Source organism: Rhipicephalus sanguineus, chromosome 8, assembly GCF_013339695.2.
Source record: "Rhipicephalus sanguineus isolate Rsan-2018 chromosome 8, BIME_Rsan_1.4, whole genome shotgun sequence".
In the NCBI taxonomy this organism is placed as follows: Eukaryota; Metazoa; Arthropoda; class Arachnida; order Ixodida; family Ixodidae; genus Rhipicephalus; species Rhipicephalus sanguineus.
Genome location: NC_051183.1, coordinates 78,933,502 through 78,955,696, shown reverse-complemented (window position 1 = coordinate 78,955,696; position 22,195 = coordinate 78,933,502).

Here is a 22,195-nt window from a genome sequence, read left to right as displayed (position 1 = left end):
CAAGACCGCCGATGTTCCGAAGGTATTCAAGCGAGGACTGCCGTCGTTTTTCTTGCGGAACGGCGTTCTCCTGAAGAAGAACTTCTCGCCACTTCGAGCCGACTACCTTCTTGTCGTGCCCTCTTCATTGCGACCAGAAGTCCTCCAGGCCCTACACGACGACCCGACGGCTAGACACCTCGGTGTTTCCCGCACGCCCGCCAGAATACAGGAAAAATACTACTGGCCACGCCTTGCTGCCGACGTCACCCACTACGTTAAGACTTGCCGAGATTGCCAGCGACGGAAGACACCACCGACTAGGCCAGCGGGACTTCTGCAGCCAATCGAACCACCTCACCGGCCGTTCCAGCTAATCGGGATGGACCTACTGGGGCCGTTCCCGACGTCGACTTCCGGCAACAAGTGGATCGTCGTAGCAACTGACTACCTCACCCGCTACGCCGAGACAAAGGCCTTGCCCAAAGGCAGTGCGGCCGAGGTAGCCAAGTTCTTCGTGGAGAACATCGTACTGCGTCACGGCGCCCCAGAGGTCCTCATCACAGACAGAGGTACCGCCTTTACTGCGGACCTCACTCAGGCGATCTTCAAATACAGCGAGACGAGCCACCGTCGCACCACCGCCTACCACCCACAGACCAATGGCCTCACCGAGCGTCTAAATAAGACCATCGCCGACATGCTGGCCATGTACGTCGACGTTTAGCACAAGACGTGGGACGCCGTCCTTCCGTACGTGACCTTCGCTTACAATACGGCCGTCCAAGAAACGACGCAGATGACGCCGTACAAGTTGGTCTACGGAAGGAGCCCGGCGACGACGCTCGACGCCATGCTACCGAACGTCACCGACGAAGAAAATCTCGACGCCGCCGCTTACTTACAACGTGCCGAAGAAGCTCGACAGCTCGCCCGCCTGCGCATCAAGACCCAGCAGAACACCGACAGCCGTCGCTACAATCTTCGACGACGCTTCGTGGAGTACCAGCCCGGCGACCGTGTCTGGGTATGGACACCAATACGACGACGCGGACTGAGCGAGAAGCTTCTGCGTCGATACCTCGGAGCGTACAGGGTACTTCGACGTCTCGGCGCACTCGACTACGAGGTTGTCCCCGACGGCATCACGAACTCTCAGAGGCGCCGAGCTCGACCCGAGGTCGTGCATGTGGTGCGCCTTAAACCGTACTATGCACGTTAATGCACCAGAGGACTCTAATGTTTGCTTTCTTTATTAGTTTTCTTTAGTATTGCATGTATTCATCTTCTGTTTTTAAGCATCGGGACGATGCTTTTTAAGAGGGGGGCATTGCCGCGTGTCTTATGTTTCATGCGTTGAAGCTACACCCCCGAAGACTGTCAGGAACGCTCAGCGCAAACCGCGCCACATTGTTCGCGAAGCTTCCCGATCATTTTAGATCGTTTTGTTAAGATTGCGCGCCGCACGCGAATGTTCCAGCTTTGTCGAGAGATAACGCCATCACCAACGATATCGCTGGAAAGTTCGATAGCGCCTTTATAAAAGCCAACACGCTTGACCGCTTGTCAGTTGATCGACGGTCGACGCTCTGTTCGACGCTATCAGTGTGTTGCTGTAGTTTGACCTTCAGTTTCCCGGCCACAAGTTCGGTCAAATAAACAGTTTCATCTCGGACGTGCTGACTGCTGTCTTCGTCGACGTCACGACCACGTGACAATATTAATTGATTGAGTTCACTGAAAGATTGTAAGCAGCTGAGATCATTACGTCACCTGGAGGAGAAGATCTCAACCACACGCTTCTTTATAGGTGTCATCTGAAATACGCCTCTCGCAAACTCGCCCAAAATTCATGGTTCTAGTTGAAGTAAATAGTTCCATATTTAGACGAAAGCCTTAGATGCCTCATGAAGCTAGAAAACTGACCGTCGGCGGCGGCGTCAACACGAACGAAGCAAAACGTGACGTGATCACAGATTACGCCTCGGTGACGCCATCATGTGACGTCTTCATAGCGTCACATATCGTCGAAATTTGTGAAGTCATTATGACGTCGTTGTGACGCCAACTTGACGTCACATAAAATGGCTTATTGTGAAGACGCTACACGACGAAATCATCTCACTGTTAAAGGTGTGATTACCCCGGAGGCAGTGATAAACCAGGTGCGGTCTATAAAGCTTGCGTCGCTTCCGGCCCTGGAGGCAGCACAAAACCACGTTAGGTGCGCATAGCTTTTTTTTTTGGGGGGGGGGGGGGGGGGTTGGGGGCAAGGATCAACACATCGGCTCAGGAGAAAAAGAAAATGGCTCACGGTTAATCACAAGCTTACCAACACAGTCAGTGCGACTGCCACTCTCAAAACCCTGTCTTGGGTTGGGGTCGTTTAACTAGTGTTTGCAACTTTTGCGACGTCAGCTTACTCACAACACTTTTCTAAAAGAAATATCTATTTACACACGCGTAAACCTATACGTAAAGAAAAAATTTAAAGGTTTAGTGTCGTTTTCAAAGGGTTCTACAGAACATTTCCAGCGGTGTTGAAGGCATGTCATCTATGCCGCCACGATCGTAATAAAAGTTCAGCCATATTGCACGCGACGGCGACAAGAAAGCCAGGCTCCTTCTGATTATGAATAGTGGCACGGCCTGTTTTGTATGGGTAGCTTCAGAGTGTCTCCGTTCACCGAAACATAGGCAAATCTGTAGCTGAGAATAGATAATTTTACCCAATAATTGCAACCAGGTCGTCTTATAGTCTATAATTTCTCCAACATGCGAGATCGCGTAGTATTTTTCTTCTTTTGTTTTACTGCAACGTTTTAAGCTTACCCTGCCGCATCGGGCTCGAATTGCCTGGACCTCTCGTGAAGAGAATTCTTCAGCTCGAAGCTTAATGGCGCTGTGTAGACCAATCAGGCTTTTTCTTGATCCGCCACCCGTGGAACGCCGCGCGCCTGCACAGGCAATAGTCAAGAAGTTGAATCCGATCGTCACAGCTTCAACACGAGCGCTAATTACTTGTAAAAAATTACACCATCTCCCACTCAAGGGAACCATGAGGGGATGTGAAGCAGCATTGGGGGCGCGCACCAAGTTTCCGTTACGTTCACTTTCCGATTAGACAGTTTTCAACTTTATTAAGCATTGCTGTTTTTCTACTTACTACAAATTCCCTCGAAATTCAAGAAAATTACCACGTGACGCTACATTGCCGAGCATCATCGATACTGTGTATGACATCTAGTGAATCAGGCACCACGTTATAGTTGTATTCTACTGGAGGGCGCCATGCCTCGCCCTTATTTTTGTATATATTCGAACGAATCTATGAAGGTGACTTCGTTCAGCTACTGCCGTATCGCTTACTTCGGTTGGCTGCCGCTCTTCATGTGCCAGTCGGAGATACACCACATCGCACTGCCGATCATCATCGCAGTGCGATCTACGTTCCGACAGGGCGTTATTCACTCATTATGAAAAATTAGCAGCCAAAGAAACGAGACATAGCAGGAGCAGGGCCCAAAGAAGCGCAGGCTCAAACTTGGATTTATTCACAGAAGATATGTACACCACAAAAACTCTGAGACTAGAGGGAAATCCAAAATGGAAGGGCCAACCCAATCAAGTGTCGTCTGGAAACGAGATCTCACTATCTTAAGGTAATACAGAGGGGCTACCCTCTTGTAATCCCTCTGCTCTCGGGTTTCCTGGGGTATATATTTCGTCTGTGAATAAATACAAGTTTCACACTGCGCTCGTTCGTGTCCCGCTCTTTCTGCGTCTTGCTTGTTTCGGCTACCTCGTTTTTAGAATGAATCTATACTAAATAGCCCGCCTTTCTGGTCGTACTACTACAACTAGCCCGCCTTCTCTGACGTCATACACCGCACATGGGTCACGTAGAAATCTGTTCCACCAACATCTCGAAAGGGATAAACGTGAGAAGTATGGGTAAATTCCTCGACCATCCAACCATAACCTGTCAAAGATGAACTGACCCGAGGCACGATGACGCTTGGCGTCGTTGGCCTGCGTAGAGCCTCTTTTAGCCGGGGCCGCAGTGTCGGAAGCCGCCTTAACCAAGCCGCTGCTGCAGTGCCGGGCGATGCTGGGTTTGCGGCGACGGGACATCTTTCGGCCGCCGGTGCCGCTTGCGCTGCCTCGTTTGCCCTGCCAGGAACAGAATGGTGCGCAATCTTCTACGCCAACTGGCTTGTGGTATTCAGGGCCGCATCGAGCATGCGTTATAGTGCCCCTCAAGGCTTGAACTGAACACACATATACTAGAGCCCGCTATTAACTTCGTCAGTGGTATCCATCGATCCTTCTGAGAGAGAGAGAGAGAGGGACTCTTTAATGTAAAAACAAATTGTCGCAATCCTTCTCATCATTTGCAATACGTCTCTGCACACTCAGCTTTTTCTGTCAAAAAGCCGTCTATTTACACAAACGCCTTGCCTACATTTTGGGTATACTTCATTTAGAGACATGGTGGACTTTACGCCCGCTAAGTCTACCGCGCGTTTAAATGAAGTCCAGCGAGGATGTCAAGAAGACGTTTTTAGCATATTAGAGAGGCTCAGACTCATAACGACTTCAGAGTAAGAAGCACGTCTCATCTTCTGACATAAAGGTTCTTTGGCTTCATTGTTCGCTCTTCTCATTACGTTGTGTCTAACAAAGAAATGAGCCCTTCGAACCCATTACCTTCTTTAGATTACATCAAACCACATGGCGCGTACCTCGCCTTCGCTCGGCATGTACAGTTCATGACGTGAACTTAAACAGTGGTGGCAGCCGTACTCGCCTCATCTGCCGTCTATGTAAACAACGAATTATTAGGATCAACAATAGACGAGAGGATGCGCGAAAGGCTGCCTCACCGATTCCTTGCTGGTTGACCCTTTTCCGCGGCCTTTACGCACAGACCGGGAGCGCGACTTGCGGGGTCCTGGCTTTCCACCGGCCTTATCCGACATGATGACTCTCACAAATCAGGGAGGAGGAGAACAAACAGAGCAGTTCAACGCAACCAACGGCCTGCGGGTTGATCGTTTGTTTCGTCCCTGTTGGTGAGCAATACCCACTACGGGAGCTTGGCCAAGGTTCGGGCTCAACCGGAAGAATGGACCGGAAAGTAAACGTACTACATCAGTTCTTTATCTTTTAGGCGCGAAGCACCTTAGGGGCTCGGCTTGCCGGCGGTACATCGTCGACTGCTGTCGCCGCGTGCATCGTCGTGACCCATTCGCTTGCTTGCATCATCGTGTCCTACTCATTTGCTTGAGCGCAAGAGAGGGCGCCACCGCCTCAGCGCTCGCCGTGTGGCGAGAGAGAGCGTACGGCGCGCGTTGACTATGGAAACGCTCTTTCTGCGATGAACGCTGAACTACCAGCTCGCACTGGATGAGAAGTCGCCTTCGCCCACGAGAGAGCGCGAAAGCAGGCAGCGTCTGCTAGTGAGTTTCTTGATAGAAAAAACCGACGGCTCGCTCTGCACAACCGTTCACCGGCCACAGGCGAAAACATGGCCAGCTTCAAACACTGATTCACCTTCTAACAGTAGCCGCGAAGTGTCATACTGCTTTTCAATGAAGCTTTATAAATGCTGGACGCTGGTATTTTCACTGCAACATAAAATTCCCATTTAGACCACGGTAAGCTACACCTTGCAGCATGGCCATTTAAGTGCGAAAGTAATACGGCTGGCCGACACACGGTGCATTTGCTATAGCAATCGAACCCGATCGGGACCGTATTTTTCGATCGCGATTGGCCCCTTTGTGCAAGCTGGATAACGGAGTCAATCGTCGAAAATTTTCATCCCGATGTGGCTCGGTAGCGATCGAAGATGCACCGTACGTGTGACAACCTTCGAAAATACGCGTAATGAGAAGCAACAGATACATATTAAAATCGTGCCACAGACAAACTCATGTGGCACGTTATCTAGCTAAAACACTGAATGAGCCGCGCGTGTACATATGGCTCTCGTGAATGTGTCTCCAATCATATGAGACAGGTTGCGGCTGCATGAATCTCTAAGCATACTGGATTGCTGCCCACAAAGCGGAGAAGCCGCTGTCATCGTGCGTCATTGGGCTATGTGTACTAAACAAGAACGTAAATTTACCCATGCTTGTCGTATCAACCGCGGCTCGTTATTATATGAAAACTTACAATGAATTACGTTGCACAGTTGCCCGCATTTCTTGCAACAAAAAATATGTTTCTTTGCCGCACGCACGCGCTAAAGCCCATTCGACGCAAAATGATTCGTTACTTTTTACAAAAGCAGCGTGCGCGGCCCCCGCGGTTTCCATATCGGTGGCCATAGCAGACGACGCCGGCAGTCAGGACGCTGTCTAAGGCATTATGAAGACGTAACATTTTTTTATGAGCAGTTATTTAGCATTTCGTACAGTCAGTGATGAAGCTGCAGCAGTATTTTACTGATTTCGTTGAAGTGAAGTACAACAATAATAATAAAAAAGCAGACGCGAAAGCGGCTGCGGGCTGAGCGCGAGAGGGCCGGCGGAGCAATCCAACCGTGCACGTCACAGGGATGGCTCCGCATGGCGGCGCCACGGTATGTCCTCGCGCCCAATATATAGGCACTGGATCTTGGCCTGCAATGTCGTGCCGGTGGGAGATCTCTCTTGCGCGTAGTGGAACAAATTAAGATTCGCAGCGTGCACAATAACTAGAAGCGGACTGCGGGCCTCCGTGTCTAATCTTTCCTCTGTCTCTCATTGCCCTTTAGCACTGATTTTGCTGTGGGAAACACCGACGCACACTGCATGCTTCGCCCCTCCACAGGTTTCCCGTTAGTGGAGTTGAGACAACTTTCCCTGCAGGCTTCGCCCCTCCCCAATATTTTGTTTGTATCTGTTCCTGTCTATTTCTTTCTTTCTCTCTCTATCTACTTCTGTCTCTTTCTCACTCAGTCTATCTGTTTCTCTTTCTTCCCTTTCTTTCTATTCCCTCTGCTTCTTTCTTTCTCTTTTTCTCTTGCTCTCTGTTTCTTCTCTCTCTTTCGCGTCTGCCCCTTTCTATATCGTTCTCTGCCTTCCTAACTCTTTCTCTCGGCTTCTTTCTCTCACTTTGTCTTTGAATCTCTTTTTCTTTCTCTTTCTGTCTTGCTATCTGTTTCTTTTTATTTTTCGTGTCTGTTTCAATATATCTACTTTTCTCCCTTTCTATCTTTTTTTTGGTCTTTCTATCTTCTTATGTCTTTGTTCCCATTGTGTCTCTCTTTTCTTTCTCTTCCTTCTGTCGCTTTCTTTCTCTCTCGCTCTCTTCCACTTTTTCTTTCTTTCTTTATTCTCGTTCTCTTTCTTTACGTCACTTTCGTCTTCTCTCTCCCTCTTTCACGTGCTACACTTCACCGAGTAGAGTTTTCGTTTAACGCTCGCACCTGCTTTACTCGCTAATGGGGCTTGCCCTATTCCTGTGGCGCGTACCAACCTGTGCAGCTTTAAACGACGGAGCGCTTGTTACCGATAGCTTACACATCTTCGCTTTTCTTTTAAAAAAAAAAAAAGCCCAACTCTTTGTCCTCAGGTGGACAAAAGTGAAAACCGATCAGTATCGGATAAGACTAACCTCAAGTCTTCATTACAGAGAACCTATATAGGATTAGGCGAAACTAGAATTCATCTGTCCTATATGCGCAGAAACTTCTAGCGCCTGTGTGCTACTGCATTTGGGCACGCCCCGCTACTTACCACTGGTCCAGTAAACATTAAGGCGTCGTCCGCGGGCAAAAACCGATTTATCGTAGAAATTGTGCAAATCCCACTACTCACCACTGGTCCACTAACAATGAAGGGAACACATGGTCGACAAATACCAATTAAGATTTCTGAAAAGACGTAACCATGGAGCAAGACTTTAATGAACCACCTATATTAACGCAGTGATAAGCTTTGTAGCCGCACGTTTCACCTTCGAGGGGGCCGTTCAAGACGTCGACGAACGCTAGAAAGATGATGAGAGAGGCTACGCAGAAGCCGCCCGACTCTTTGTCCTCAGGTGGACAAAAGTGAAAACCGATCAGTATCGGATAAGACTAACCTCAAGTCTTCATTACAGAGAACCTATATAGGATTAGGCGAAACTATGGCGCCAGTTACTGACCCGCACGTTCCCTACTCCCTCTTTCCGCCATCTTGTGCAACCTGCGATACATCCCTTCCCTTACGCATTTTCAGCCATCAAAGAGCCAACCTAGACCATTTTACGTGGGTGTGTACTCAGAACCCACCACATAAATCTCTTAGAATTAGTAGTAAGGAGCAGTGGGAGGCTGCCATGTGCCGCTCGGCAGCCGAGGACCACGGCCAGATCCTGGATTGGGCAAAGGGGGTCGCGGAGAACTACGCCGGGTAGGCTCCTCGGCTCTCTCCCCTAATGCACCCTTCCCTCTCGGGTAAAGTTTTTCGCCTCCTCCTTCTTGGCAGGAAAGATGTTCCAGCCAACGCCGCAGCTTTTCTTTGTAAGCGCCACATAGGAGAGCACAATTATACCACAACATGCAGACACGATTTAGAGACATGGCTGTTTCGACGGTCAGTTACTGGGCAGCAGGAAAGTTGAAGCGCCTATTCCCAAAGACCACGTTGGCAGCAGATCGACCTGAACTTAACCATCCTACGCACTGTTTCAAGAGGGAATGAAACGAGAGTTAACTACGACGAGCATTCGAAAAAGAATATTACAAAAGGACGACAAGGGACAATTTCACACACGTAGACAAGGCGTAAACACATTCATGCGTAAAAAGGTCACACATGACACTTGGTCACGTGGTCAGCACGACATGGGCGGGTAAGGGTAATTGCACTCGAATGTCTGATTGAAGTTTGGCGAACTGCGCGCGATGAACTTCAGCGGCAGCCTGTCCCTCTCCTCTTCGCCGCAGAATGTGCGCGCCACACGCAGGTAGTGAATCGCATCCAGCTCCCTGCGGTGAAGCTTACCCGCATCATGTTGGGCCGTCGCGAGGGACACCTCAGCGGCCCAGCGGGCGCGTGTGTACACCATCCAATCGGCTTCGTTCACCTCGACCTTGAGTGATTGGCGCGAATAGTCGGACAAGCACTTGATGTACGCGGTGGGCTCGGAGTCGAGATGCGGAAGACTCAGGCGGAACAGCATGGCGGTCGCCAGCGTGCCAAGCGTGCCGGAGTTTAGCGTTTTCTCGGTGGCGTCCTTGTAGTAGTAGTCCGGACTGAAGTAGTTGGTGGGCAAGAAGCCGCCCTTGTCCTTCGAGTCGCTCCGGAAGTCGGACGTCTTGAACTGGCGCCTTCCAAGATGGACATATCGCACGAGGTTTGCCAAGAAGTCACCGTCGTATTTCTCCACGAAGGTAGGATCATCAAGCCCGGACGTCTCTGCATAGACATCAATGTTTGGTTTGGTTTGGTTTGCTTTATTCAAGGCAAAATTGAACAAGATTGCCTTGGGGGACACGACTAAAGGCTAAGTAAATGCCTGACTTGGTCGTGCCACCCTGGCAGCAAAGCAGAAACATACAGTGCGTACAGTACGCAGAAAATTACAGCATCACGTGTTATCTTACACGGGTACCATAGTGGAACAGAACTACCAGAAGTATGACTAAAAGCATGGAAATATAAACAGAGTCCTTATTCGAGTGGTGGCAAATACAAACTAATGCATTTTTTCTATCAATTAAATTAACAAGAGACTTCTTGACTAGGGCTTCGAATTGCTCTACAAGAAAAATAGAGTATAACAAACAAGCAGGCAAAGGGACATTAATGAACAAGGTGTAACGAATACAAAACCTCAATGAATAACAAATTTTAAAAATCAAGAAAAGCATCACTTTGTTCAACTAGAAACTCTTTTGTTATTTTTTAAATGCTCTAGCTGAAGTTCTATCTTCCAGTAAATGTAGTATAGTTGGGTGTTTGTTTAATATGTCTGGAATTTGTTAGGCTAATCGTCGGTCACCGTAGTTCGTTCGGGATCTATATTTGTATATTAAGCTCTTTCTCAGCTCGTATGGTGTTTGTTGCGATGTAGCGATGTTTATCGGATCTAATGCACGCTCATGATTCTATATATACGCGTCTATGCGTTTCTTGGGGACACCGTTGAGTAGTCAATCGACTAAATTCGAGGCTCCACTAGCGCATACTCAAGGTACGCAACCCAGGTAACTTTTGTGTTGTGGCAGCAAAATCAGTTTGAAAGCATCCCTCAAAGTCAGCTGGATTGTCATCCGTGAGGTAAGCATGTCCTCTGGACACGTCCATTATACGGACGACAACGACCGTGGGGGTCCCAACGTTCTCCCGTCTATTAAGGAAGTTGGGATTCGAAGACGAGGACGGGCGCACGTACCGTCCAGTTTGCCTTCCATCGTTCATGTGTTGTTCGCGCTGCATCTAAGATGATAGCATTTATCGGACCAATGTCGCCGACATCGGCCCCCATGGGTACGAAGAAAATAGACGAGGTTCAAAACTACGCGCACTTAGAACCCGCCGGAGCCACGACTTCACATGCGCATGAAACCGCGGGCAAGGGTTCGGAAAAACCCCCAAAGGAAAACATAGAGTTTCTCACAATAATACCCAGAGAGAAATCTGGCGCCACCATCTATGCGAATTTCTTAAGGAGCGCCGTGATGGGAATGACGGTATATGTCTGCGAGGATTGTGTTGGCTGGTGTCGATCGAGGCTTCGGCTAAAAAGTGTATACGACTGCGCGAATAAACATTCTCTAAAACAATACTTTTATAAATGGATCTTATTCACGCGTGTTACATTCTAGAATAAAAGTTCACCCCCCTCTACGGCATAACCAAACAACGAAAGAAAGAAACAGACAAGCAGTCGCTGAGCGAACGCTGGCCTGGTTGTTTGCCTTCCAAGTTTAGCGGCCGTTCGGTACTTTTTACGCTTCGTGGAATTGTACATCAGCGAATAAGTTTCCAATGTTAAATAAAACTTGTTTCTGTGCAATAATAAAAAATGAATAGCTTACTGCGTGCTCCTTCGGTACGAAATCAACCAGTTTGACGCAAGGAACGCGTTGAAACCAGACGCGTCTTCGAGGTGTCCGGGATCTTCGTGAACGACGCCAGTCCGAGCCAAGTCCGAATATCACATATCCCAGCATTCCCATGCGTACAACAGCTCGCAGCGCCAGTTTTCCCTCTAGGTAATTGTAAGAAACTCTATGGGGAATGGGGACGTTGGTTGGTCCCCATGTCATACTTGTAGCTAAACTGCAATGCCGCACGCACAGCTTCGCTGGCCAACTAGCAACTTAAAGGTGTGGAATGGAGCTCAGTTTTTTTAACAATAAGCCTAACGAACCCTCCCAAATATCTGTTCTGCGGAGCTATTATCAACTGCCTATTTGGGCCGCTGTTTATTGGCCGGACCTTGACGAGCAGTGCGCCCCCTGTTTCCGGTTCTTCTTTAACAACGCCAATTTCATGCGCGAATCTCGGACGCCCTGGATTAACTCCGATTCTGGAATCGCGTTAGCCCTCGAAGCAGTTTTAACGCGGCCTTGCATTTAACGTACCTGCGCGATTATGTCATAGCCTGCCGCTTTTTGCGGCAACTAAATACGCTCTGATGACGTCAGGGTGAAGTGGACATGCCCATTAAATATACTAACGCCTCCTCTAGACAGATGCCTTCGATGTCATTCGCTTTCCCATTGAGGCGGGATGGTCCTCGTAGTTCGGTGATGTCTCCGTATGGAGCGCTCGCAGCCGACACTATTCCTGGTAGCGTCGGAAGTGACGCCATCACAGCCCAGAGGCACTGCGTCTACGGCAAACGCTGCCTCTGGGGCTGAAACAGACGTTGCTGCAATCTCGAAGGCAGACAAGCTTTGGAGCGGCTGCCTCAAGGAGCGCTCGCAGGCGCCACTATTTCGAAGGGCGAGGGAGAAGAGAACGAGAAAGGGCTGGAAACCAGCTTTTCGGCTCACGTTGCAGGCATCTAGACTATAGGAGGCCTTGGATAAACAGTTCCAAAATAGCTCCCCTGAAAAATGACACCTACTTAGCGCCCACTGGATAGTGCACGGGGTCCGCACGCCATGCTTACCCTTGACCCCGATGGATGCCGCCATCATGGCGTCCTTGTTGAGGTTGAAGCCTTGGCCGAGGCGAAGAGCGTTGACACCGGCTAAACGCACGGTGCTCCACAAGTTGTTGAACGTCACGGCCGCCTTTTCCGCGCCGAGGTAGGAGGCGACCGCCGTGTCGAACGGAATGGGGAAAAGGAACGCCACGTTGTTGATGCACTTCGCCTGCGCCCTGCAAAACGATTGGTAGACCTTGGTTTATTTACCCCTGTCATAACCAGTGAGAAATCTGCAGAAGAAGCGGGGCTGCGGTACTCTTGTGTTTTCCTTGTGATTTTCCGTGATGCTTTGTGATTTTCTGCCCCCCCCCCCCCCTACCGGAATTCTGATCGATGAGGGCATTTTACCGAAAATAAATAATGAACATTCATGTTTTTCTCAAATAGTCACGGCCTTCAACAAATGGACCCCTTCCGGAAAGAAATTCCTGGCTACGGCCCTGATGTGGGGAGTTATACTGCTATCTCAAACGAGCGCTCTCGCCTAAATTAAAGAACAGCAATACAGTACGGCACCTTAGTAGCTATCCTTACGCTGGCGGACTACAAATACCCAGACAGAGGTTTTGCGCCTTTTTTTGTTGATACGCGCCGCGTGCATAGTTACGTCTAGTTCATACTATTACGCTAGCATGTATAAGATCAAATAAGTAACCAAATGGCCCGGCAATGTTATATTAGACTAATTACTAATCGCTAATTTCTTCAAGCCATGGTAAGTAGAAATCACCGCAATACATGAACGAGCCTTAAGCGAGAACACACAGAGACACACACAGTAAACACTTATATGTGCGCGACATCTGCTCTAACATCTCTAACGGCATCCTGAAAGATATTATGCGCCTATAGTCGGATCCAACTTTTGAAGTCCGCGGAATTTCCTCCTCAAAGGCGGATGCACGCAAGCCTGCACCACTGGGTGCGCACTCCAACATGATGTCATGAGCGGGACGCCCGGTGACCCCGGCGAAACATTGCTGAGCTCATGAGAGGGCTATTTGATTATTCGCGGAGGCGATCGGCTGCCTCGCTTCGGTCGTATGGGCGGGGCCTCTCCTGCCTTCTAAAGTTATATCCGACTATAGTTTGGGATAGCACAGTATGTACCGGTCAGCAGCCATAGAACTTAGAGGACGATATCTTCTACCCAGATTGTCGAACCCTGCTACTTACATCTATGTTTGCCATCACGTTGAAAAAGGCTGTTATTGCAACAAACCAGAAAAGTGAACTCTGCTTTAATATTGCATAACACAGTCACAGCTACAGCGTAATACTATCGCCGTCTACGAATTATCTGGCAACACAGGTCACTTTACAGTTACCTAGTGAACGCAACTGGGAAATGTATCTGGCTATGGGAACGGCGGCGTGTATAAGCCTTCAGAATCTAATGGCTTGTAAAAAGAAGGTAGTCAAGTACCCGAGAAGTTAGTACATGCATGTATTTACGAACCATATCCTAACTTTATTTTTAAGGGTGCACGCTTTTTTGATCCACCAAGTGAAACTGGCTGCGTGTCTGTGCATGTTTACCCCTCTGGCCACCACGCAAAAGACGCTGTATGAGCTCCTGACAGCTGCCACAATGGCTGTCCACAGTCGATCTCTACGTGATAATCGTAAACTTCGCTTCACTCTTCGGAGCACACAACATATCTTGCCAACGGACCATCGTCACCATCAGCGATCTGCAATACGCATTTCTCGCTGGATGTGACTCACAGTTACGAAGAGTAGTAGCTTGGCGGTGCAGGTTTGTTAATTTCATCACGCCACAGAACTTCCTGCAGTCCTCGGCGGCATAGAGTTCCCCCTATGCCTCGGCGGCATAGAGGGAACTCTGGCGGTAGTGTCTATAGGAGATGCAACGCATGGAGCTTCAGCCAGCATGGGAATGATGGGTAGTACACGGATTTGTCTAAACTTCGTTGTCTCGGATCCGTTTGGCTCCGCGTCGCCTGCATCCGCTTTATCGCAAAACGAAGTTCAGCAAAAGTCAGTAGTTCTACTTCACCACTTTTACTTTTTTAGGCTCACCAATTTAAATCTGGTCACGATGTTCACAACGGTTCATTCTTTTATCCGAAACGAACGCCAAAACACAGCAATAAACAAAGCCACAAGTGCGTTTGAAGCCATAAGCGCGAATATTAGGCAAATCCGTGTACTACCCATCATTCCCATGGACGCTGAACGATCGCAGGGCCAGAGTCCCATCCAGTTAATTTTAGGAATCTCTATGCTCGGCGGAGCTTCTACTTCCTAGACACCCATTCTGCCCCTCTCATGTTTATTACGTATAGGCACTAACGTACAGCACGCATTAAAGACGAAGCTTTTGGTAGAGGACTCACGTGAACGCTTTCATCGAAGCGCGTCGCCCTGCCTCCAAGCGTTCCAGTGCCACGTAAGAAGCCACTGGGGCGAGTAGCGTGTACAGCTGGGCCACTTCCAGGGAGGCCGAGCTTAGCTCTCCCATGACATTTCCGGCCCCCTTGGAGTTGGACGACAAGAGCTTCAGGTCGTCCGTTTTATTCGAGAAGCCGGCGTGCGAACCGGACAGGGCCTTCGTCCACTCATATCTTCCAGCGCCGTCAAACAGACTCTTGTCCACTTCTACGGCGGGCGCTCCTTTGGGCGCCGGAGGCACGTTCTTGAGCAGTTTGTCCAAGTGGACGAAATTGTCCGATAGGTTCTTGACGCGTTCGGAGTCCACGACCTTGAAAAGTAACATCCCAAATGCGTGAGTGAATCGGCATTATCTCTAGCGAAAACAGCTTTACTCATTCTGAAAGATAGGGTGTGCATACACGTACACAAGAGAGGAGTCAGGACACCACAAACGCCGACAACAACTGAAGAGACGCACAACGGCGGAAAAGAAAGAAGGAACGAAAACTTATCTGCGCATGCCCAGGCAATAAGCGAACCTATCAATCTGGCAAGCGTGTGGTTCTACGTGAACGATAACTGCTAAAGCATTTTATTTCTTCTTTGTGCAAGCTAATCGGCGGTTGGCTCACGCATGCGCTACCACTGTTCTCGATGTGTCATGTTTCAATCATTAGACGCGTTTCTTCAAATCCTGTGTCGGTACAGAACTGCACATTCATCGAATTTTGGCACGACTTAGTCTATCGACAATGTAAAGATAAATAAACAAGGTGAGCCTCCGGTTTGCGATATCTTGTGTTCAGTAATATCTCGTTAACACAGCGGCCTGTCTGTCATACCTTGAAGCGGCCATAGCTAAAAGGAACCTTATGCACCACACCTGTACGGCAATCAGAGAACTTGTTGGGGTTCTTTATGAAACAAATGTCGGTCCGCTTCTTGTCTGTTACTCGCTGATTCTTTCTCTGCACAGCGGCACAAATCTTACCAAGCTTATTAACAGCCGTAAAAACACTGACACCGTATCTACTTCCCAATTTTTTAGCCTGTGATATACGCAAGGAATGTGAGGAATACTTACGACAAACTTCTTTCTGTCGCTTTCTGCAACCATGCTTGGACTTAACACAACAGACTTTAAACATTCAGTGACAGTGGCGACTGCAACACGAGGATAACCTACATGTAAAAGACGCGTAACCTGCGCGTTACAGCTGGCACTCATTTTGTGCTCAGACTTGGTGAGGGAAGACTTAAGGCAAGACATGGCGATACCGCTTTCCACAACCTTAGAATGCTTCGACGAAAAGCTTAACAGCGGTTTTGAAGATCTTTATTGCAGAATACTGCCAGCATACGTGGTTCTTCTGAAACGGTTCTTCTAGAAATTGTATTCCTTTAGTCTTAGACAATTATTTAGTAAAGTTCAGCCCTCCTCCATTATTTCGATGTTTGCGCTCACTGAGGTTACCATAGATGCAAAGTCCTCACCACTACAGAAAAAAATCAAACAATAGTCCACATAACAAAATACCTTAATAATAGCATTGCCTAACGCGCCTTCAAAACGTTCGTCAATCTTGCTAAAGTATAAATCACTAAGAATCGGGCAACCTTAGAACCAATACAAATCCCCGGTTTCTGCACATAAATTCCTTCTTTCCAACATACTGGAGCCTACTTTAAATACATGGAAATAATTTCTAGAAAAGCCCTCGTAGAAAACTACATATATCGCTGAAAACCGTTTCCTGCACTTGTTCGTTAATACAGTCATTAACACATTTTAACAAACCCCTTATGCGGCATAGTGTAATAAAGATCTTCAATATCGATACTAGAAGTTTTACAACCGCCAGGGTTCTCCTCTGAGAGGAAATGCACTAGCGCCTGAGAATTACGCTTATGAAAAGGGTCTGAAAAAAACATGGCGGATCCCTCCGTCATAGGAATCGGTGGTAAGCATTCATTCTAAAAGACAGGGCGTGCACGCCCTGCCTTTTAGAATGAATGCTTACCAACAAGCTCAGCTCTTATTGTTCTTAACAACGTACTGATTCGTAGCACCGCGCCTCAGCACTATAGAGACATCGAGTTCAAATCACACCGTTGAAACAATCTAACGTCTGTTTGTTTTCAAGCTATACAGAACCTTATGAAACCAACTGACAATGAAGCTAAGGAACGTATAGGGAATGCATACTCGCCACGAGATCGGAATACAGGTGGCAGCACTGTCGCTGCATTAGTGTGGATAGGCGGTCGGCGGAGCGTATAACAATGTATACAGCGGCGCTTCGCTGTTAGCGGCTTGAGCCGATTGTTGGCGAATAAAACGCGTTGACTGCAGTCTACCGGTGATATATATGCTCCTCATTTCCACATTAGTGTACGGAGCTGGTCTAACGTTCCTATTACGTGTGAGATAAACGCACTCTGCCAATGAATGGGGTGCTGGTCTGCGGCGACAGTCGTGCGTTGTTGCACTATGCTCGATGTTTTTCTTGTTTTTTTGTACCTGTTTAGCTTGTGTTCTGAGTATACTATGAATGGCGTTGCGCGACTCGACCAAGTAAGTATTCACGCCTTGCTCGAGCAGCTACGAAGGAAGAGATAAAGCCTGCATTTATGCGTAATGAGTTCAGGTACAGCTCTGTTTTTCTGTTTACATGAATGCGCATCCGCATTTTTACTTTTTTTAAAATACAGAACTGCATGGCTCGAGGTCTTCTTTTCCCGCTAACCGGCCCTTACAGGCGCCAGTTCGTGCTATGAGGTATCATAAGGGTTTCGAAATTACCAACACTTCACGAGAATGTGTCGCTCAGATTCCGCATTCGCACATCGACATTTAATACTTTTTTGTTTAGGACGACGCCAAATACACTATGTGATATGCTTGAATAACAAAGTGCCATACTCACACGTGCATGCACCTACTCATTAGGGTGCATGTAGGCCGCGGAAGGCGAAATGCTTGTGTTTATTGTGTAGGCATACGTACAAGCATTTGAGACTGTGCTGACTTCCGTACACATGCGAATAAGCTGTGGCTAAGAGACGACGCAAGGAGCCCTCTACACTAAGGGTTTTCGTCCGCTCACCTCTAGGTGCCGACTCTGTTCGATCTCGAGGTCAATATAATAGTTAAAACATGCATGTCCCCTGGGGCTCGAGCACCCACCCTCTGTTTACGGATTTTTTCATCGTAAGCTTCCATCTTTCGTTTCCTGCCGTTTTTTTTTTTGGATGTCCCCTACAAGTTCGATAGCTTCATTGTCTGTTCGTTTCATTATGTTGTGTCTACCAAAAAGAAACAAGCCCTTGATTATTGTCCCCCTTTTTTGGGCTGTAAGCTTTCGGTGAATTGTGTAAGAGTTCGCGCATGTGTGCCACCGTTACTGTGGGTCTGCGCCACAGTTTGACGGCGTTTCCAAAAACACTAGGCAAAAAATAAGTAGACCGCTGGCGTTGCCACAGTAAGTGACTGTATCGTATAATCAGCGTAGCGTGCAATTATAGCGTAGAATGGTCACAACATGTAACGTGTGCCCGCGAAACACAGTCGGCTCATAACGAAACCAAGCAAGCACTGCAGTTGCCGCAACGAGCAACAATAACGTACGTTTAAGTGGCGGCGACTTGATGCATAATGTCCGAACTAAAGATAGCGCTGGTTTAACAAGGACATAAGAAGATAAACGACACAGGCGCTAGTTGGATAAATGACGGTGAGTGTCGCCTATTTGGTTAGTACTGGTTGGCGTTATACCGTCGTGGTCACTGTTTGTTAGCGCTCTCAGGGGTTGGTTTAGTGATGCGACCGAAGTTGCCAGCAGTGGTGTTCTGCAATTATAAATAATCTTTTTATTTGTTCATCTGGTATACGGTGGCGTCACGCGCGCTTGTATCTGCAGCTGCTTGCTCGCATTTCTACCGAGCGCTTTTGGCGACGACACAAAGAAAGAAGCGCTAGGCAGATTACCATGATCGTTGGTGAACAGGAAGAAACCACGAATTCACCACCCATCCTTTTAAGTGCGTAGGAGTTTAGGGGCCCGGCTTGTCGTTCATCCACTGTCTCGTGTCGCCATGGTAACGCAGTGGTCAATACAAGCCTAAAACAGTGCTAGCAATGCTCAAAACCAGTGCAAAGTAAACTAACAAGGTCTAAACAATATAAACTACCGAAATAATCCAGAATTAATCGCAATGGTTTACCTAAAATCGCGAAAAACGCTCCTGAAACATCCAGCTGATACTTACGTCACGCAAGAAAGGGCGCCACCACCTCGTCAAGCGCGCTATCACGGAGGCGGTGGCAAGTGCGCGATTGCCAAGAGAATCGCTGCGTTGTCCGTGCTACGCAGTTCCTCAGGTTTCACGGTAATACAGCTGCATTAAGCGCAGTATATATAACTACACCTAGACGTACACAAGAACGAAATTAGCGCACAGTTTAGCGCGGGATTTAGAACTGCACCAGGGCCTCTTTTCCTTGCTTTTTTTTTTGTATTTTACTGCACACGCAGGGTAGCCGCCGCCTGCTCCACGCAACATGCCTGCGCTTTCGCAATGCTAGATTTCTGATAGAGACGTATTCATTCAAGCTGGCTATATCCCCGTCGACACCCTTAACACGGTCATACCGTAACCGTTTGCTCGGAAGAGGTCAAAATTCAAACCTTCATCGTGACTACTAGGCCCAGAAGATACTTCACGAAGTTGTCATCGCCGTCGGCGGAGCAAGAGATGCATGCACCGACTTCAATGACGGCCGTCAGGCTGTCTCGCTTGATGACGTTCAGCACTGACTGCACGCCGGTATCGACGATCGTGCGCACGAAGAGGTAGAACAGGGATCTGAAGTCTCTGGTCTGCATCCATGCTTTGGGGTCTATTTTAGCGGCGGTCCAGAGATGCTCAAGGCTGGAGCTCCTGTTGGGCAAGAGTGACAAGGCCGGGCTAGTTGGTTCATTGCAACAAATGTGACAGCGGGGCAAGACTGGAAAGGACGACGACAGAGTTTAAAGAGTGCTCTGTACGCTCTGTCTCTGTCATTGTCCTTTCCAGTTTTGCGCGTTGTTACATGTGTTGCAACAAGAGAGTTTCAGGTCAAATGAAGTGTACCAGAGCAAAACGAGAAGCCCTGAAGACACGGCTTTGATTTGTGTTTTTTTTTTTGCGTTGCGTTTATTGATGATGTCTCCAATTGATTTATAAGACGCGTCTAACCAATTAAAACATCTTTAGGGGCTAGCTGCTGTACTCCAGTAAACCACTGTAAATGACGGGAAATTGGGCAAAGGGCAAGAAGAAAGAAGACACAGAAAAAGCAGGCATAGAGCAAACTACGAATTAATTTATTTCAAGCAGGGCGTTACAATGTGTAGGTTCACAAAGACCATCAATGTATAGGCGCGATCAACACAAAAAAAAACAGAAAGTTCACCGACGATTACGAAGCTGCCTAATGCAAATTCTGAGCGCAGCTGTTTAGCTGTTTTGATATTGAGATAAGCTGAGCAAATGCGCACGCGTCAAGGTGACGCGACGCGGGGCGAGTGCGAGTATATAGAATGTTCGGTCTTCGCGTCAACGTGACGTGGTGAACCTGGCGTCGACAACTTGCGCCGCCGCTGGCTGACGCTAACGCTGCGCCGGACTATAAAGGGCCCTTAAGAGTCCGCTAGAGCTTTCCACACACAAAGTATCTCTTCGACAAACGCACGGCTTCTCCTCCCAAGCCTCGCCGGTCAACCCACTTTCTCGTGCCCGTGCGCGAGAGGCATGCGTTGCGCCTTCACAAGAAGCGCGAGCAGGCACGAGGCACTGCAGACGCTAATACAGCGTCTCGCTGGCTGTCATGGTGGAAAACTCCTTGTTGTGGTCTCTTACTCTCCTTCGTCCTCGTTCGCTCTGTCGGTTACGACAACGGCGACGCCGCTCAACGCAGGAACGGCCGCTGAAGGGCTGCGCTCTAAAAAGGTGTTTTTATTGATAATGCCAGCGCATTTGCCGCCTTTGTGAACCTAAATATTGTAACGGCCCTAGATGAAAGAAATCATTTCGTAGTTTACAGTCTATCTGTTATTGTGTGTCTTCTTTCGTGTCGTCCTTTTCCTAATCTTGCGCAGTTTGCAATCGTTTATTCACCTAACATTTCGTTCTCACAAATCCATCTAGTGGATTCACCTCCACAAAAACCCTATTTCAGTCCGCCGCGGTTGTACAGTGGTTACGGTATTGTCGGGTAGACCCGAATGTCCGAACGTCGCAGATTCGATCCCGGCCGCGGCGGTCGCGTTTCGATGGAGGCAAAATTCTGGAGGTCAGTGTAATGCGCGATGCCAGTGCACGTTAAAAACGAGATGCTCGAAATTTACGGAGTCCTCCCCTATGGCGTGCCTCACTGATACCGTGGTTCTTGGCCCATAAAACCCCAGATATCCGTTTTAAAATCGGCGTTTTGTTTCGTGAGTCACAGTTCTTTTTTCCATGTGAGCCTGTGTGCTGCGAGGGGCGAAAACCAGCATTAGTATGCGCGTTATTGAAGAGTTCTGTATACTAGGCAGGCCCGTAGCCAGGGGAGGGGGGGGGCTGCCCTAGCCCCCCCCCCCCCCGAAATTTTGGTGAAGTTGGTGTTTTTACCAAAAATTAATAATAAAAATGGGTGTTTTTCTCAAATAGTCAAGGTTTTCAGCAAGTGGCCCCCCCCCCCCCCCCCCCCCCCCGAAAAAAATTTCTGGCTACGGGCCTGATCCTAGGGCATATAAGTCATGAGGTCTCAATCACTCAGCCGTTTAAATCACATGGCCCCTTTGTACATAATTCAAAGACCTCTCTTAAGTATGCAGTGGTAAGTTATGGGCAGACGTACCACGTCTGTCGTGAGTTTATGTCTATAAGGGCAGATGACAAGCAAAATAAATCATGTATCGGAGTGGATTACGAGGTACGGTGACAGGCAGTTCGCATTTTATGGATGCCAGTACGTTTGAGGTGCAAGCGAGTCATTTCTCTAGAGCGCCGCTCCTATGCGCTCATTTGTGGTTTTCGCGTGGTCCGTTGTAACCGAGCGAACGGTTCACGCACGGTAGGGTGAAAGACAGCGAGTGCAGAGCGCAGCTGACGGAACGTAGAGGGTGGAAGCAGGCGCCTGCTATGGCCTCCACCGCGAGCGAGCGATTGGCAGCACGGGAGGTCGAAAGACGGCGAGCGCTGAGCGCAGCGCACGCGGAACGCACAATGCGTTCACCCTCGCGCGGGAGCTCGCGCCTGACATGTCTTCCGAGAGGGTAACGCGTTACTGACATTTCCCGCTCGTGCAAATGCGGACTCCATTCACTTTCACGCATTCAATCCTTCCAAGGCGCAGTTGGCGGAACTTAGCCCGTTGGCGTAGTTTGCACGCAACCGGTGTAAGCGCTTCGTCTGCCGACGCTGCTAAACGAATTGCCCGGGCAGAGGCGCAGCGCCGCCGATGACACCGTACTTCCGCGCTGTATTTTCCAATGTCGCAATCGTGGGGGAATTTTCAGACGCGAAGCAGCTTATGAACGAGGCCTGTCCCCCCCGGCGTGACCAGTGCCCCGCGTGCCACTAGATGTATGGAAGAAAGAAGAGAACGAAGTGCTGGCACGAGAGGAGAGCTGGCGCATGGTGTGCCGAA